Consider the following 21140-nt stretch of genomic DNA (forward strand, 5'->3'; position numbering starts at 1 on the left):
ATTAATAAAATAGCAAGTATAAGAATAATTATAAAATTACAAAGTAGTTTACTGAGAACTCATGATTTAATGTTAGTGATTCTACATAAAACAATGGCTTAGGAATATCTTAATAACTTGTAACACAAATGCATGGATTTTTGCAGATAGGAGATTTTTCTATGAGGTTTTTAAAATAATTGTTAAGAAATGACATTAAATTCCTGAATGGATGATGTTATAGACTGAATATTTGTGTCCCAAATTTACCTCCCAAGATTCCTATGTTGAAATCCTAATACCCAAGTTGATGATATTAAGAGGTGGAACCTTTCGGAAGAGACCAGGTAATGAAGGTTGAGTCCTCATGGTTGGGATTAGTGCTTTTATAAAAAACAACAACAACAACAACAAAAAAAACACGGGGATCCCTCATCCCTTCCACCACATGAGGACACAGCAAGAAACACCATTTATGATCTAGAAGGGGATCTCGCACCAAATGCCTAATCTGCTTGACACCAGCATCCAGAACTGTGAGAAATAAATTTCCATTGTTCATAGCCTATCCATTCTATGGTATTTCTGTTATAGCAGCCTGTATGGACTAAGACAAATGATTGAGGAAGGGAGGTTGATAATGAACTTTGAGGATGGAAGTCTAAACGAACTTCGTCCTCACTTGTCCTGGCCTTTTGTGAATCTACATATGACTACATGACTGTATAAGAAATACTGGCACTTGAGTCTACGCTGTTAATCCCAAAGTATCCTCATTGTTTTTATCACCAAATCCTAACCACTTCCTCATAGAATTTAGCAGCTGATGTAACTTTACCAATTCTTTGTCATAATACAAGTAACTTTAACCAGGTCACCCTGCACAGGGTGGGGGGGAGGTCATTCTGTAGGCCAGAGTTATTTTATAGCTACACTGGGAGATATCTTTCCATTTCTCAGGAGGCCTAAGAATCTGGCTTTAGCTCTTGGCTAATATAAATATAATTGGATTAACTAACACAACTTAATGTTTTTGGATGTGCTGTTTATTTTATTTTATTTTGTGTGTGTGTTTGTAATTTTTTTAAATATCTTTTTTGGAGTATAATTGCTTTACAATGGTGTGCTACTTTCTGCTTTATAACAAAGTGAATTAGCTATCCATATACATATATCCCTATATTTCCTCCCTCTTGCATCTCCCTCTGACCCTCCCTGTCCCACCACTCTAGGTGATCACAAAGCACCGAGCTGATCTCCCTGTGCTATGCAGCTGCTTCCCACTAGCTATCTATTTTACATTAGGTAGTATATATATGTCCATGCCACTCTCTCACTTTGTCCCAGCTTACCCTTCCCCCTACCCAGAAATAAAGACACAGGAGTAGAGAATGGACTTGATATGCTGTTTAAAAGTCAAGACTCCCCTTGTGACATCCAGGCTCAGTATATTTATGTTTTCCACCTGACAGGCCAGAGAGCTATAGACAACTCAGCTGGAAGTTTTCATCAGAAAACTGCTGAAACTAAGATTCATCACACTCATCTTGGCAGTTCATATCAAAGCCAAAGTATGTCCTTGAATGAATGAAAAGACTCTGGGGTGATTTGATCCTGAAAGTCTCTCAGAATTCTGATTGCCTGGACTCCTTTTCTCTTGCTCTATCATATTCTTTTTTATTTTATTTTATTTTAATTATTTTTTATTAAAGTATAGTTGATTTAGTTTTAGGTGTACAACAAAGTGATTCAGTTATATATACATATATATCTATTTTTTAAAGATTCTTTTCCCCTATAGGTTATTAAAAATATTGAATATAGTTCCCTGTACTATACAGTAGGTCCTTGGTTGTTATCTATTTTGTATATAATAGTGTGTATATGTTAATTCCAAACTCCTAATTTATCCGTCCCCCATCCTTCTCCTTTGTTAACTGTAAGTTTGTTTTATATGTCTGTGGGTCTGTTTTTGTTTTATATATAAGTTCATTTGTATCACTTTTTTAGATTCCACATGATATCAAGTGATATCACATGATATTTGTCTTTCTCTGACTGGCTTACTTCACTTAGTATGATAATATCTAGGTCCATTCATGTTGCTGCAAATAGCATTATTTCATTCTTTTTTATGGCTGAGTAATATTCCATTGTATAAATATACCACATGCTCACACAACTCAACATCAAAAAGCAACCCATTCAAAAAATGAAGAAGATCTAAACAGACATTTCTTCAAAGAAGACATACAGATGGCCAAAAAGTACATGAATAAATGTTCAACACCCCTAATTATTAGAGAAATGCAAGTCAAAACTACAATGTAGTATCACCCCCCACCAGTGAGAATGGCCATCATCATAAAGTCTACAAATAATAAAGGCTGGAGAAAGTGTGGAGAAATAGGAACCCTCCTACACTGTTGGTGGGAATGTAAATTGATAAAGCCACTATGGAGAACAGTATGGAGGCTCCTTAAAAACTAAAAATAGAGCGACCATATGATCCTGCAATCCCACTCCTGTGTATATATACAGAGAAAACCATAATTCAAAAGGATTCCTGCACTCTAATGTTCATTGCAGCATTATTTACAATAGCCAAGACATGGAAGCAACCTAATTGTCCATCGACAGATGAATGGATGAAGAAGATGTTGTTCTATCATATTCTTTGCTTTTGTTACAAGTCATACATGAGTATGCTCTGTGTCGTCTGTGAGCCTTTCTATTTATTTAAACGTGTGAGATCATTACAGTCATCAAATATGATAGGTTTTGTCATACTTGGCCTCTTCTTCCCCTATGGATCTCCTAGTCACATTAGCCAACTCCTGTGTGTGCATACTGAACCTTGGTATAATTTGAAACGGTGCAGTTTTCAAAATAAAGACCCAACCACATCCTCTTATCCCTCCTTCTTTCTGGCTGAAACCTGTTCTTCTATCTGGTTTATTAAGCAATGAATTGTTTACTCCTTATCTATCAAAAGAATTCTGAATTCATTTTATGTCTTATATATTTGATGTTTTGGATTCTGTAATGCATACTTCAAGCAATCTTTTGACAGTATTCAACTGCTTTTTCTGTTTTACTCTGTTAAAACTACCTGGCAAAAATTCCAGGCCTTGTTTAGCCAAAGTAAATATTGTTGGCTTAAAGACAATTAGTGATGGGCTGAAGAAGAAAAACTGAATACAATAGAGATATTCTTTGTTATTTCATGGTCAATCATTTTAGCTGAGTCTCAATACTTCCTAAAAATTTTACTTTATTTATTTATAGCCACTGATATCTATATTTTTAAGGGGTAGCTGTAGAATTCATGAGGGAATTTATTAGATGTCTAAGCCTTTAAGGGAAAGTTTCCTGAGCAATAGCTCATCTTAAGAAAAAGAGAATAAGGGTATCAACTTTTTCAATAACATTAACTTGATCACCAGAGGGAAAGGACATGTTTAAAAAAGCAATGTGTCACTAAGATTGTTCCCAAGATCAGTCTTGGTGGACTTTTGTTAGACATGGTGGTTGAATTAGTGTTAAGGGGTTCCATGAAACAAACAGAAAATTTAAAAGATTGTTTAAAAAACTTAATATTGAAATGTAGGATTGTTTTGAGAAGAAGATCATAGAAAAACATACATCAGGGAAAGTGGCATTATCTCTTCTTAAGTACAAGAAGCAGGATGACCTCTGCACATTGCAGTTTCAAAGAACTAAGTGTAGTTGGTAAATATATGCTGGTTTTCATCAGTGCTAGTTAAGAAGCCTCCATTCCTGCCACACCTAGAGCTAATATTTGCAAAGACTGTGACAGTGGTCAGCTAGGGCTCCAAGAACAATACCACTTAGTGCCACTATTTTCAGCAGCATGGCAAAGCAGTGGTTGCCATCAGACTGGAAGGACAGCAATTTTGGGAGCAGTAGGCAGTAGTGCCCATGGCACATAGTTCTGGGCTTTGGATAATGAGCAACACAACTTTTTGCAGAGGGTGATCTGAATACAGTGGAAAGGAATTTAAAAGTAGGTAATAAATCCAAGGAATAAATGGAGCAAGAAAAGCAAAGTGCTTTCTTTACTGTTTAATATTACACCTTTTTTAGGCCTAGGCTGTTGCATTACAGAATTATTTATTCATTCTTCTACAATTACACAAATTAATCTAAAAGTGGAGCATTACTGCCCAAATTGTACATTATTCTTCAGTTCTCATTATCTTTCATAATATAGCTATGTCTGATATAATTATTAAAACTTTAAACACATTAAATCATTCAAACATACAAACACAAACATTAAATAACTTCTTTATATTTAAAATGCTAAAATATGATTTTATAAAGCCTGGAATTTTGAATAATATAAAATTATTCATTTAAAGAGTTTATATTCTTTTCAAACATCTCTTGCAAGATTATGAGTGTTTTGACATATTAATATTCAATTTGACACAGATTATAGTCAAAGACTAAATATATGAAATTATATATAACTGAAATCTGATGTATTATTAGTGATTCAGATAAATTTAAATGATGGCATGTTTTGATTAGTGGTATTACTCAGGTACCATTTGTAATATGATTATCATTAAGGAGATGTTTTTCACTGCTTGCAATGAGAATATTCAAATATACTTACTTCCTGCCTTTTGCTTTTCTATATGGTGCTGTTTTTTCTTTACAAGCATCAGTTCCTATCTGTGCCCTGTTTACTCTCATGAGGTTAAGTGTTTATCCTACCTGAAAATGGAAGCCAACGCCATTGAACAGTCAATGTATTTAAAACCTATGTTTTATGCTAGAAATTACTACTTACAATCTATAATAGTAAGTAATGTAAAGTTCACTCAGTAACATATAAGGCCAAATAGAATATCAAATCTAAGGTCAAAATACATAAACATTTTCCCAAAAATTATTTGTTGGAGTTCCTATCTGTTCATATTAACAGAAACAACATTCTTCTCTTCTCTCTTCTCTCTTCTCCCTCTCCTCTCTCTCTCTTGGGCTCCCACATTTTAATTGTCCAGGAACCCTATATATTTACTCAACACCAAAGGCTCACTGTTATGACCAAATGTCAGAAAAGAGAAATGTTAAGTATGTTATCAATATATTTGCAGACCTTACACTACAGTTCTCTTTTCTTCCTTCATTGCATGATACAGCTCTCTTGGAAATGAGGACCATATGGCTTTACTGAATTTGTTTACTACTATAAAGAGTCCCTCACTTATTGCAATCCCTAAATTAGTAGCACTGGCTTTTAGAGGGATGATAATTCTACTGACTCCAATGTTATGCTCAGTGAAGCATGTCTAGTATGTAAAATTGCAGGTTTTATTTTTTAACAATGTTTTAATATATATTCTTATGTTCATACACTCTTCCCAAAATTATTTTCATTGTCTTGGGTTTGCAGGGTAAAGAGGTACTTCTAGCCACCTTTAAGTGCTGTACCATGGACAGATTTACCTCCACACTGATTTAGACCAGTGCTACTATAAATGTGCTTTGTTATCAGGATGTAGTGTAATAGCTAAAAAACTGACATTATACATTTAGAAATTATTATGGCAATGTGTTATTGTGGCAATACCCAACCACTTATCAGTAGAGTCGTTTCACTCAGCAAGGTATAGATCATTTTGGGTATAGAGAAACTCACATGGTGAGTTTCATGAGGTATGCCAGTAAAATGCATGTTCAGGATCTTTTTTATTTAGTTTGCCAACAATATAAATGTATTAAAAGATGAGAAAATATGGACATTTTTATAACTTATTTTCATAATCATTCCACTTAAATCAAGGCATGTTTATTTCTTCTTTACCATTATTAATTAAAATAGGAATTAAATATTTATATTATTTATTTTTATCTTAATTTACAGATGAAAAACTACTTTCCTTGTTCTTTTCTGTCAAGAACGTATATATATTTTCTGAATGCAATGGCAGTTGTAAGCCAGATGATGACTATGACATTGCCAGAAAATGAAAATAAAATAAATTGTACCAGTTTAACTTAGCAGTATGATTCCCATGCATTTCAAGTACAGTTTTATTACCACAGATTGTGATAAAATGCTAAGACCACAGCATGTTATTTTCAGAGATGTGTTATTCAATGGAGCAATTAAATTGCAAAAACGTGAGTAATATTTGCTTAAAAAACTAAGGAAGGTTAAAACTACAGTAATTACTTGAAATGTTGGATCAAAAAGCTGATATAAGCATTTTTTCAATGTTTTGCATACAAAGATTTGTGCTTTAGGTCTCTTATAAAAGATAATTCCAAGTTGCGTTAAAAGTGTGTGTGTGTGTGTGTATGTGTGTGCGTTTCAGCTTTTTTCTAGGAAACAATTAGTTCTGCACTGTATCATATTATAAGGTATGGCATCATCAATAGATGTGGTATGGAGTTTAATTTTTTTGTTAAATGGCTTAGCTGCAACAACAGGAAAACCTTCAGGATTAATCACCCATCACAGGAGTTTATATCAGAACTTAAAGTAATACATTGCTTTTTACTTCAAGAAAGTCTTACTATGAAAAAAACAATATGTTAACTGAAATGTGAAGAATGAGCTTAGTAATATAAAAATTGTGAAATATGTAAAGGTTAATATGTTAAAGTTGAAATCATTCCCTTTGTTGTGTACTAGTATGGATACTGATTACAAGCAATTATACTTGTATGCTGAGATTTAATGGTTACTGAGGGAAAAAAAATAAAGAAGATTTGAACTGTAGACAAACTTGGGTTTTCTGTAAGATGTGAAACAGTTTTGTCCCAACTTCTTAAATAAGTAAATGGCCAGCCCAATTCACTTATTTTTCTGAAATCTTCTGAGGAAAATTTTTAAATAATTGTTATTTTCCTATATATTTTTTGTTATTCTGGTTACAGGTAGTAAAATGCAAATTTTAGACCTGGTTATTCTAATAAACAATATTGTGTGTCTTTTATGTCATTTTTCTAATAATTCATTTATTCAGCATTCAGTTATGAAAAATTTCAAACATACAGCAAAGGCAAAATAATTTTATAATAAATACTCATACATCTACCATGTAGAATCACCATTAAAAGTATACTACATATCCATCTTCCTAACTCTTTATCCATCAACTCGTACTTATCTTTTTTTCAGTTGTATGAGACCTTTATATATACTGGATTCCAACATTTTGTCAGAAAATGTATATTTCATGAATATTTTCTCCTTGGCTTATATATTCTATTTCTTAATAGTTTCATACATTTAAACAAATCAAGAGTTTTTGCTTACATTTATTGAATGGGGACATAAAAAATAAAATGGACACAAATATACTATTAGCAAATAGAAAAAAAATGGTTGGTAACCTAAGGATGGGTTCTTTATTTCTCTGGAGACTTTCCATGTTCAGAAAAGCAATGAGAAGACTGAAGTGCAGGTAAATAGGTCCATATTTGCTCAATTATTTAAAGTATCCCAACTTTTTAAGAGGAGAAGCTTAGAGTATGCTCATGAAGTTCAAAAGACAAACATGAATGCATTTAATATTAATACAGCTGATGGAATTCCTGTCCTAGGTTAGCTCTCCATATAAACCTCACTAAACACCCAAACAGACATTGGTTTTGGAGTCAAAGTGGAAGTACTAATTTAAAGGAATGTGATCTAAGTATACAAAATAGGATCACTCCAGAGGAAAATTGTATGCAAGCCATTGGAGATGATGTTTCTGCTATTCTGAAAAATAAGTACAAAGTTTTATGAACACATGAAATTTATTCATAGTTGCATGAATTGTATTTGGGCTCATTTGTTGTTAGTGGAGATCTGGGAATCTTCACTTACCTTCCCAGGGCATGTATTACAGCTAGAGCCCCTACACTGGAATAAACTCAAAAGGTGTGCCAGTGGGGTAAGGAGCAAATACATCAACCTCACTATCCTTTGAAGGGTTTATTCCAAAAGGTTATCTCTGAAGACATAAGCACAGATATTTTAAGTAAGAATCCATATACTGGTAGAGGAGATTTTATACTATCTCCCTTCATCTTCAAGATGAAATGGAACAAATGTATGAATTGGGGACTATGAGTGCAATGCAATAAAACTGAGGGAATACAAAAATGTTCATGTCTGATAGAGTCTATTATCTTGGTGAAAAAGAGTAGAATAGGAATAATGGAGAACATTTGAAATAATACTCATAAAATGAAGAACTGTTTGCAGCGAGATTAGAAAGTATGGGTTTGAACTGACATTGTGGAGCAAGGAGTGTGTCAAATCCAGCATCACCTCTGAGGCTTGTGAAAGAAAAAAAAAGAAGCCTCTTCCAAGCCCCTTGGTGAAAGGTGCCTTGAAGGAAGTCGCAGGTATCCATGTCTATTAAAGTAAGGAGTCTGTGCTACGTGCCCGTTAAATAGACATTGGAGTCAAATAGAAATGACTGAAATTTTTGGTCTCAACAATTAATTATTGAATAGTCTCAACCTTTCTAAATACTGGTTTTAGAATCTGCACATTGAGGACAATACTAGTTGCATTTTGAAGATTTTTGTTTGTTAAATGTTCAACTTGTAAAATATTAGTACAGGAACCTACAAAGAACAAATAAACAATTTGAAAAATGAAAATTAAGATTATTAGAAGAGTAAATGGAATATGCCCCAGTGTGGCCCCAGTAAAAAGTATGAATTTATAAGGGAGGAGTTGAAGTTTGGGTTAAGGCAGAGGAAGCTAGAGCATGATGAAGCCAGAAGTTTAACAGTGGAGAGAAGAGAGGGAAAAAGAGGGTTATATCACCATGGTTACCAAGCTAAGAGGGCTATGTGCCATTCTGTGTGTTTCTTGTCATTACATTTTCCCAAATGAATTAGTTTCTGAAGTCTTCTAACTTTTGAATCTGGGAGAATCTTTTGATTGTGAATCTGGGAGAAGCCTAATCTAGAAACCAGGATAGTCATTGAATGTACAGTTTTCTAGGACACTTATAATAAATTGAAATAGGCAAATTCTGATGGATGGTGGAAGTTAATTTAACTAGAAGGGGTTTTCTTAGTGTGAGAAGGCATCCCTTACCAGAGGAGCAAGGGAACTCCATAATTTTCTGACAAGTCTGTGAAAGTATGGGCAGAGCTATATCCATAATGGACAAAGTCAATGTAAAATCATATATTTGTTCTCACACTTCCATTTTCTCTATCAATTTGTCTTACTTCTCCTAAAATAATTTGTCCATTGCTTCCACATTCAAATTCATATATCAAGCCAGCAAAGTAAATTATTTTCATGGTATGGATTATTTTATGTTCTTATACAGATGGAAGATCTAAACAGTTGCTTTTCCTTGACTGGATCATTGAAAACTGTCCAACAATTACATGTTCATACAACAACATCCTTGGAAAGAAGCTTTTTTTTTTTTTTTTTTTTTTTTTTTTTACCATGTCCAGGTAAAGTCACCACTCTTTCTCCGTGATAGACAATTGCACCAATGTTCACCTTAGTGTTGTTAGCATTACTAGAATCTTAGACACCAGTGATGCTCATATAGAAGTTACTCTGAATAAAGAGCTTCTGTATTTTTGTTTTTATCAAAATTAGAATTTAATAGTGCAAAAAGTGGGGTCCTAAGGGATGATGGCCTAGGAAACAATAGTTGTCTTGGTTACTTTGAATGGATGTGCCACATTCTCAACAACATGGTACTCCATTGTGGGAGGAATGTGTCTTTTATTTGTGTGTGTGTGGTACGTGGGCCTCTCACTGTTTTGGCCTCTCCCGTTGCAGAGCACAGGCTCCGGATGCGCAGGCTCAGTGGCCATGGCTAACAGGCCCAGCCGCCCCATGACATGTGGGATCCTCCTAGTCTGGGGCATGAACCCGTGTCCCACGCATCGGCAGGTGGACTCTCAAACACTTGCACCACCAGAGAAGCCCAAGAATGTGTCATTTTTAACTCGAGATTGATATATTATTCTAACTGTAGTTTACAGAGAGGCACTACAGATCATTGGTTATTTCTGTTACATATAAAAACAGCATAAAAAACATACATTGATATATATGAAGTGTCCCATTGAACTATCACTGTAATGAGAAAACTTATAAAAAATACAGGCTAGGTGAAGATATACATTATATTCTATTAGACATAAAAGAGTAATGGAACTGGTATCCACATACGTGTATATAATAAACTATATACTATAGCTTTAAAATATATATATATAACTATACCTATCTTTGCAACTCTATCATCCATCACCCATCTAATACTTACCTTTGAATCTATGTGTTATGTATTTTTCAGACATTGACTATAAAAACAAACCATATGGCATGTTTGGCTATGCACATCTTGGTTCTCTCCATCTATCCAAAATCTTTGTATGTTTTCCTTATTGATAATTAAGTTCCAACCACACTGACTTTCTTTCATAGCATCTGAAGCATAGGAGGTCATCAACAACCACTTGATGACTAATGAACATCATGTGCTACACCATAACACTTTATTATTGTATATTTTGAATACTAACAAAAACCAAATATAAATTACCAATTTACCCTAGGTAAAACAATTTAAACTATTTTTAATTAACTTTTAATCTAGAGAATAAACAAACACAGAAACAAATAAGTGAGGGCTAAAGAAGAATGAAATTTGTTCCATCATTAAACAAGAAATATTAAAAGAAAAACTGCACATGTTGGTATTCTAATTGAATGCTTTTCTCAGATGTAAGTTGATGATTTTTACAACTCCAGCACACAAAGATGATAATAAATCTGCACTATGAAAGTTAGCTAATCAAAATCAGAAATTACATTTAGAAGTATGAGGTGATCTAAAAGATATTTACACTTCATTTTGGTGTCACCAGTTTTATAATAGTTCAAAGAATGGCATTTTAGTGTCAATATTTTTATTAGTTTAAAGTATATCATGATACACATCATGCTTTCTTATTTTTTTAAGTTGCAGTAAAATCCAGTTTCTAAAACTACAAGATAGTGAGATATGGGACCTTTTGTCCAACTATTTGAATTTTCCTCTTCATGTAACCACTTAGTAATTAGGTGACTTTGGGAAAGTTACTCTCTCTAAGCCTCACTTTCTTTACTTATATTTATTTAAATATTGGGATACCAGTAGATACCTCATGGGTCTTTTTGAAAATCAATGAGATAATCCACTTAAAGTACATAAAATGGTGCCTAAGGTACAAACATCATTCTAAAAATGTTAGCTGTTTTTGTTGTCATTAATATGATGCTGCTTTAATAGGATTAAATTATATCATGGTTTTAATATTTCAGTACTAATTTGTTATGGCAAAGCTTTTGCCTATCTACCTGCTCTCATGTTTCCTAAGGTAGAGACTTCTGAACAGTGAGTTTCTGAATTAATAGAAATTAACTAGACAAAGTTTAACCATAAGTAGTACTTGAGTCTAGAGGGTGTGTGGCATGTTAAAACATGGATAAAAGGTCACTGGGTCTGCAGTATAAAGAGTGATCAAAGAATAGTTATGCAGCATGACACCCGGAAGACTACCAAAGTCTTTGGGGCCATGGTAGAATTATTGCTACTTAGCACATGAAGTATGGGAGGCCAACAAAGCAATTTGAATCTGGGGTGAATCATAATCAGCTCAAACATTCTTATTCTCTACAAACATGTGATTTGAATCTCTGATTCTGTATATCACCATATAGACATATGAATCAATGAATTATTGTAAATCATATTATAATAAAAAAGAACATTAATAAAAGAACCTCATTAAACAAATTAAAATAAAGCTAAAAGATGTTAATTCTCATTTCAGAAAAAGAAAATAACATTTAACATTTAAGATATGGAAATAACATGATGGTAGGAGAGACATTCAAGATGGCGGAAGAGTAAGACATGGAGATCACCTTCCGCCCTACAAATACATCAGAAATACATCTACATGTGGAAGAGCTCCTACAGAACACCTACTGAAGACTGACAGAAGACTTCAGATTTCCCAAAAGGCAAGAAACTCCTCACGTACCTGGGTAGGCAAAAGAAGAAAGGAAAAAAGGAGACAAAAGAATAGGGACAGGACCTGCAGTTCTGGGAGGGAGCTGTGAAGAAGAAAACGTTTCCACACACTAGGAAGCCCCTTCACGAGCGGAGACTGCAGGTGGTGGAGGGGGGGAGCTTCGGAGACACGGCGGAGAGCGCAGCAACAGGGGTGCAGAAGGCAAAGCAGAGAGATTCCCGCACAGAGGATAGGTGCTGACCAGCACTCACCAGCCCGAGAGGCTTGTCTGCTTACATGCTGGGGCGGGCAGGGGCTGGGAGCTGTGTCTCGAGCTTCGGAGGTTGGATCCCAGGGAGAGGACTGGGGTTGGCGGCATGAACACAGCCTGAAGGGGTTAGTGTACCACGGATAGGTGGGAGGGAGTCCGGGAAAAAGTCTGGAGCTGCCGAAGAGGCAAGAGACCACTGTTTCGGGGTGTGCGAAGAGAGAGGGAACTCAGAGCACCGCCTAAACGAGCTCCAGAGATGGACACAGCATGGACCCCAGAGAAGGTCATGAATCGCTGAGGCTGCTACTGCCACCACCAAGAAGCCTGTGTGCGAGCACTGGTCACTATCCACACCTCCCCTCCTGGGAGCCTGGCCAGCCCATGACTGCCAGGGTACTGTGATCCAGGGACAACTTCCCCAGGAGAACATGCAGCATACCTCAGGCTGTTGCAACATCACGCTGGCCTCTGCAGCGACAGGCTCGCCCTGCATTCAGTACCCATCCCTCACCTCCCCGCCCCAGCCTGAGTGAGTCAGAGCCACCTAATCAGCTGCTACTTTAACCCCGTCCTCTCTGAGTGAAGAACAGAGACTCTCAGGTGACCTACACACAGAGGCGGGGCCAAATCCAAAGCTGAACACCCGGAGCTGCACAAACAAAGAAGAGAAAGGGAACTCTCTCCCAGCAGCCTCAGGAGCAGAGGATTAAATCTCCACAATGAACCTGATGTACCTTGCATCTGTGGAATACCTGAATACACAACAAATCATCCCAAAATGCAGGTGGTGGACTTTATGTGATTTTGTCTGTATATCTTTGATTTTACCATATCCTAGGGTACTGTCTGTCTGTTTATTTATTTGTTTTTAGCATAGTTTTTAGTGCTTGTTATCACTGGTGGATTTGTTTTTCGGTTTGGTTTCTCTCTCTTTCTTTCCTTTTTTTATTATTATTTAATTTTTTCCATTTTTAATAATTTTTTAATAACTTTCTTTTCTTTTCTTTCTTTCTTTCTTTCTTTTTTTTATTCCTTTTCTTCAGAGTCATATGGCTTCCAGGGTCTTGGTGCTCCAGCCAGGTTTCGGGCCTGTGCCTCTGAGGTGGGAGAGCCAAATTCTGGACATTGGTCCACAAAGGACCTCCCAGATTCACATAATATCAAATGGTGAAAGCTGTTCCACAGATCTCCATCTGAACGCTAATACCCAGATTCACTTAACAAACAGCAAGCTATGGTGCTGGACACCCTATGCCAAACAACCAGCAAGACAGGAACACAACCCCACCCATTAGCAGAGAGGCTGCCTAAAATCATAATAAGGTCACAGACAACCTAAAACACACCACCACACATGGTCCTGCCCACCAATAAAACAAGATCCAGCCTCATATACCAGAACACAGGCACCAGTCCCCTCCACCAGGATGCCTACAAAACCCACTGAAACAACCTTAGCCACTAGGAGCAGACACCAAAAACAACCTGAACAATGAATGAGCAGCCAGCAAAAAGGAGACCCCAAACACAGTAAGTGAAGCAAAATGAGAAGACTGAGAATCAGACAGCAGATGAAGGAGCAAGATAAATACCCTCCAGGCCAAAAAAATGAAGAGGAAATAGGCAGTCTACCTAAAAAAGAATTAAGAGTAATGATAGTAAAGATGAACCAAAACCTTGGAAATTTAATGGAGAAAATATAAGAAACGTTTAAAAAGGACCTAGAAGAACTAAAGAGCAAACAAACAATGATGAACAACATAATAAATGAAATTAAAAGTTCTCTAGAAAGAAGCAATAGCAGAATAACTGAGGCAGAAGAACGGATAAGTGACCTGGAAGATAAAAATAGTGGAAATAAATACTGCAGAGCAGAATAAAGAAAAAAGAAGGAAAAGAAATGAGAACAGTCTCGGAGACCCCTGGGACAACGTTAAACACAACAACATTCAAATAAGGGTCCTAGAAGAAGAAGAGAAAAATAAAGGGACTGAGAAAATATTTGAAGAAGTTATAGTTGGAAACTTCCCTAATATGGAAAAAGTAATAGTCAGTTAAGCCAAGGAAGTGCAGAGAGTCTCATCCAGGATAAATCCAAGGAGGAACACAACAATACACAGATTAATCAAACTATCATAAATTAAATAAAAAGAAAAAGTATTAAAAGCAGCAAGGGAAAAACAATGAATAATATACAAGGGAATCCCCATAAGATTAACAGCTGATCTTTCAGCAGAAACTCTGCAAGCCAGAAGGGAGTGGCAGGACATATTTACAGTGAGAAAAGGGAAAAACCTGCAACCAAGATTACTCTATCCAGCAAGGATCTCATTCAGATTTGACGGAGAAATTAAAAACTTTACAGACAAGCAAAAGCTAAGAGAATTCAGAACAACCAAATCAGCTTTACAACAAATGCTAAAAGAACTTCTCTAGGCAGGAAAGAGAAGGAAAAGACCTACAATAACAAACCTAAAACAACTAAGAAAATGGGAATAGGAACATACATATCAATAATTGCCTTAAATGTAAATGGATTAAATGCTCCAACCAAAAGACATAGACTGGCTGAATGGATACAAAGAAAAGTTTGGAAATAAAGAAAATAAAAGAAATAAAAAGAATAAAGATAAAAGAGATAAAAAGAATCCAAATCAGAAAAGAAGAAGTAAAGCTGTCACTCTTTGCAGATGACATGATACTATACATAGAGAATCCTAAAGATGCTACCAGAAAACTACTAGAGCTAATCAATGAATCTGGTAAAGTACCAGGATACAAAATTAATGCACATAAGTCCCTTGCATTCCTATACACTACTGATGAAAAATCTGCAAGAGAAATTAAGGAAACACTCCTATTTACCATTGCAACGAAAAGAATAAAATACCTAAGAATAAACCTACCTAAGGAGACAAAATTTCTGTATGCAGAAAACTATAAGACACTGATGAAAGAAATTAAAGATGATAAAAACAGATGGAGAGATATACCATGTTCTTGGATTGGAAGAATCAACATTGTGAAAATGCCTCTACTACCCAAAGCAATCTACAGATTCAATGCAATCCCTATCAAACAAGCAATGGCATTTTTTTCACAGAAGTAGAACAAAAAAAATCACAATTTGTATGAAAACACAAAAGACCCTAAATAGCCAAAACAATCTTGAGAAAAAAGAATCGAGCCCCAGGAATCGGGTTCCCCTACCTCAGACTCTACTACAAAGCTACAGTAATTGAGAAAGTCTGGTACTGACACAAAAACAAATGTAGATCAGTAGAACAGGATAGAAAGCCCATAGATAAAACCACCCACATAGGTCACCTTATCTTTGATAAAGGAGTCAAGAATATACAATGGAGAAAAGAGAGCCTCTTCAATAAATGGTGCTGGGAAAACTGGACAGCTACACATGAAAGAATGAACTTAGAACACTCACTAATGCTATACACAAAAATAATCTCAAAACAGATTAAAGACCTAAGTGTAAGGCCAGACACTACAAAAAACTTTGAGGAAAACATAGGCAGAACACTCTATGACATAAATCACAGCAAGATCCTTTTTCACACAACTCCTAGAGAAATGGAAATAAGAACAAAAATAAACAAATGGGACCTATTGAAACTTAAAAGGTTTTGCACAGTAAAGGAAACCATAAGGAAGACAAAAAGACAATCCTCAGTATGGGAGAAAATATTTGCAAATGAAGGCACTAACAAAGGATTAATCTCCCAAATTTACAAGCAACTCAAGAAGCTCAATATCAAAAAAACAAACAACCCAGTCCAAAAATGGGCAGAAGACCTAAGTAGACATTTCTCCAAAGAAGAGACACAGATTGCCAACAAACACATGAAAGGTTGCTCAACATCACTAATCATTAGAGAAATGAAAATCAAAACTACAATGAGGTATCACCTCACACCAGTCAGAATGGCCACCATTAAAAAATCTACCAACAATAAATTCTGAAGAAGGTGTGGAGAAAAGGGAACCCTCTTGCACTGTTGGTGAGAATGTAAATTGATACAGTCACTATGGAGAACAGTATGGAGATTCCTTAAAAATCTAAAAATAGAACTACCATAAGACCCAGCAATCCCACTACTAGGCATATACCCTGAGAAAACAACAATTCAAAAAGAGTCATGTACCACAATGTTCATTGCAGCACTATCTACAGTAGCCAGGACGTGGAAGGAACCTAAGTTTCCACTGACAGATGAATGGATAAAGAAGATGTGGGACATATATACAATGGAATATTACTCAGCCATAGAAAGAAATGAAATTGAGTAATTTGTAGTGAGGTGGATGGACTTAGAGACTGTCATACAGAGTGAAGTAAGTCAGAAAGAGAAAAAAAACATATGCTAACACATATATATATGGAATCTAAAAAAAAATGTTTCTGAAGAACCTAGGGGCAGGACAGGAATAAAGACGCAGACATATAGAATGGACTTGAGGACATGGAGAGGGGGAAGTGTAAGCTGGGATGAAGTGAGAGAGTGACATGGACTTATATACACTACCAAATGTAAAGTAGATAGCTAGTGGGAAGCAGGTGCATAGCATAGGGAGATCAGCTCAGTGCTTTGGGACCACCTAGAGGGGTGGGATAGGGAAGGTGGGAGGGAGATACAATCGGGAGGAGATATGGGGATATATGTATATGTTTAGCTGATTCACTTTGTTATAAAGCAGAAACTAACACACCATTGTAAAGCAATTATACTTCAATAAAGATGTTAAAAAAAAGAAAAACATGATGGTAGGTATTAGTAGGACAATAAAATAGAAATAAAAAAGATATCAAATCCTATGGATAAAGATTTCTCATAATTAATATAGTTTTTCATTATTATCACAGCAAAAGTTTAATCAAGGAAGAAATTAGAGCTCTCAACATGAAATGAGAAATAATATAGCAAGGACAATAAAACTGCTGAAGTATTAAATGAATATTTCCCAATATATTTATAAAGAATAACATTAATGGGTCAGGAACTGAAAATTTCTAATTAGTATATCTCTCACTAACTCTTAAAGGGTCAACAGTCAAATGGGCTTTCCAATTTAACACCAGCAAATTTGATAATACTAAAAATTAAAATTCCTATGGTTCATCTTGATCCTCTTGTGCTTTATATTTTATTTAAAAATGTTAAAATACAATGACAGATTTAGCAAAGGCTGTTTTAAAGCTTGCAACTGTTTGATGTTAACAATAGCAAAGGAATTTTAATAATTGCTTTATGATTTTAATAAATAGAGAAGAATAAATCGTTTTTGTATGGTTTTTTCCAGGTCATTTAATAGCTTTTTTTCAATAACATGCAGTGCATCTGCATTGTAGAAAATGTGGTAATTATGGGAAATATATATAAAGGAGCTAAGTATAATTATAATCATCCCTAATCTCACTATGTAGAGATATCCATTAATAAAATAAAAAGTAGACACGTGTAATAGAAAAGAAGCCTTCAAGGAAAGTGATTTCTTCTGATTAGGGCCACAACAATAACAACAACAAGAAGACAACATTTAGTGAAGAGCTCAGGTTACAGAGCCATTTTGTTTTCAGAATTTGAAGTGAGATTTCAGTTACACAAAGTGTTACAGGATTTAAGTCACAGAAAGCCTTGCTTATGGAACGGGTCTCTATCTTCATATATGTATGGAACATGGCAGCAGAATCCAGTGTGGCGACAGAACTACAGTGAATCAATAACAAAACGGTGACAGGACAAGACAGACCAAAGAATCCTTGTGGGGTAGCAAACAAACCCATCCTCAAACGTGGCCCCGTCAGCCTAGTAGTAATGAGATGTTAACATGGAATTCTACACAGGTGTAAAGAATGTAGTAGTGTGAAAAATTAATATGTGTGAGACTCTCCTCCATGGACACACAGAGATATCAGAAAACATTGATTTATTGGGATTGATTTATATACACTAATATATATAAAATAGATAACTAATAAGAACCTGCTGTATAGCACAGGGAACTCCACTTCACTGTACAGCAGAAACTAACACAACATTGTAAAACAACTATTACCACAATAAAAAAAAAACAGTTGATTAACATCAAATATTACATAGTCAATATTACCTGGGAACATATACGTACATATACTTCCCAACTGTGAACAGATAGGTATAGATATGTATATCTCTATATATGTATATCTATCTATCTATCTATCTATCTATCTATCTATCTATCTATCTATCATCTATCTCTATAGTTTACATGTATTAGTGAAACTTCCTTTTAGAATAAAATAAGAAAATATTGGGAAAAAATCAATGTATTGTAGTTTGGAAGGTGAGGATTAGTAAACTAGTTACTTTCTAGTATTAACACTACACAAGATTATTGGTATCATCATCTGGGGAGTTCTAAAATGTCTTTCCTTGCCATGTAGAAAGTTTGGAAATTAGCCACTAAACCTCTGTATCATAAACATGGTTTCCCTGAAAACAGAGATTGAGAGAGAAAATATACACAGCAGTACTTTACAAGAAAATTTAATCATTTGGAATTAGTAAAGAGGAGAAAGGGAGTGAGGTTTTACCAAAAATTACAAACTCTGTGATCTTTAATTTTCCTAGCCAAACTGTAACTAGATACTGTTACAAAAAGAAAAAGATATACAGAAGCCTGAAAAACCTATTCTAAAAAGAAAGCTTTATATGGTAGATATAGACAAATATGAGTTCTGTGTTGCTTGCTAATTTAGGTAGGTTTCAGTTCATTTGGCCCTTGCAGGGAGTACAAGAAGATATTGTCTTCACAGGAGATGTGTTAGAGAGTACCGCTAGATATAGCTAAAAGCTTGTTTTACTGCAAACATAAAAATAAGAACAATCGATGGCATCTAAAGCACATAACCTCAAGCAAAATTCACAAGCTGAAGCACATAAAGAACGTGATGTTCTGTTTATATACAAAGTCTTTTCCCACCTACAGCAAAGACACAAAACTAAGGATTAAAAAGGTCAGGGCTTAGAAATATTGTATATTTGGATTATTGTCATTTTGTAGTAACTGTATTTTAATGTGAAAATGTATCACATATGAGAATGACAGTGTCTGTTTAAAGAAATGAATATGTGAATAATATTTTTAGATATGTACAGAAAAGACAGGGAAAGATAATTTCAAAAATCACTAAGGTCGAATACATCATCAGCTTGTTACAAAGTTTGCTTAAAAATAAAGCTTAAATTGGATTAGAGGGTTTTTTTAAGTAATATATTGCACAAGCTAAAGTTAACTATTTAGTACTTGGGCTTTCTTAAAAATATTGGTGCAGGAAAGAACTATCTTATGGGCCAATTAAAACCCATAGCATTGACTTCTTTCTTTCTCTTTTCCCATCATTTATTCCTCACTTCCTTAATTCAACTCCAAATCCTCTGGATGGGGAAAGCAAGATAGGGGTCCATGTCAGTTATATTTTGTGTGAAGGCTCATCTGAATATGATTGTAAGACCATATATGTTAAATCCAAATTTAAACACATTATTGCAAATATCTATGTAAAAGAGATTAAAAATATATGGTGCCTAATCTAGGTAAATGCAGATCAAGTAGCAGGTGAGTTGATGTGTATAAGCAAAAAGAAAAATATATGCAATTAAAGTTACAAGGGAAGGGTAATTTGATTTCATAGAAAAAATTAAGAAAAATATCAATCTTTCAACAAATAAAGCTAAAGAGAACTGGGATCCCTTGAGCTCAAAATGTATTTATAGAACTAAAATTGAGAATGCTTTTGCTTAAATATACTGTGGGGAGCTAGTTTTCTAATAGGTTTTAATATTTTTAATAAAGAAAATATTTTCCAATTTTCATAAAAAATCAAGTTGATGTGCTTTTAGAACACAACCCATTCTGAAGTTGAAGCTATCCGTTCATATTTTCTGTTATAAAATAAACTTGATTTATAAAATTCTTAAGTTCACTATTTTAAAAGAAGATGGAGAAGAATATCTCTATGGCCCAAGTCTGGGTATACTACTTTAGGTGTTAGCTTGCAGGCTGAAAGCCACTCTTAACTGTCTGGTGAACTGTCATAACTAAAGAATGTTCTTGGAGCTAAAATTCCTTCTCTAGGAGAGGATGGATGTGGCTGTTTGTTAGAGTCAGATATCTCTTAGTTAGAGTTATGCTGCCATGCCCAATGACTAGGCTGTCACAGGGACACTCTAAAGGCAATAGCTTCTGAGATCATGTGGATGATCAAACCAATGAGATTTTCATGACTCTGGCTGAATGTCTACATCTTTCAAAATATTTCTGGTGACAAATTATATACATATGCAGGATTTCTTTTTTAAATACTTACCAACTGACCAAATGTGCCACAAGTTATTCTAAGTTTGGGGGTTTTGTCTCATAGGCAGTAACCAAAGACCACTTAGGTTAGGTAAGTATGGACCTGGACCAGTATGAACAGATTTTGTCAGGCAGTGAACTCACTTTGCTACAGGCTTAAATCTGTGTGGTAGAAATACTATAGGATGGTATGCCGATGGGTATCTCTTCCCAACTCCACACCAGAAGATGTCATGTTGGTAACTTAAAATCAGCTATGAGGAGAGCATGTATACCATAATAACTGACTATGAATCAAGACAATTTATTACTTGGCTGAGTGGATGAAGAGAATATTAATAATGCAATTAAATTGAAATGTATAACCATTACATTGTGAGTAACACAAAAATTGAAGAAATACACTTCTAATATTCACAGGCTACTATCCACTTCAGCAAAGGAAAGTCATTCATGTCACTAACGAATGAAGAATGTTCTGACATATGTTTTTATTATTTGACTTTTG

Source organism: Mesoplodon densirostris, chromosome 5, assembly GCF_025265405.1.
Source record: "Mesoplodon densirostris isolate mMesDen1 chromosome 5, mMesDen1 primary haplotype, whole genome shotgun sequence".
Taxonomy (NCBI): Eukaryota; Metazoa; Chordata; class Mammalia; order Artiodactyla; family Ziphiidae; genus Mesoplodon; species Mesoplodon densirostris.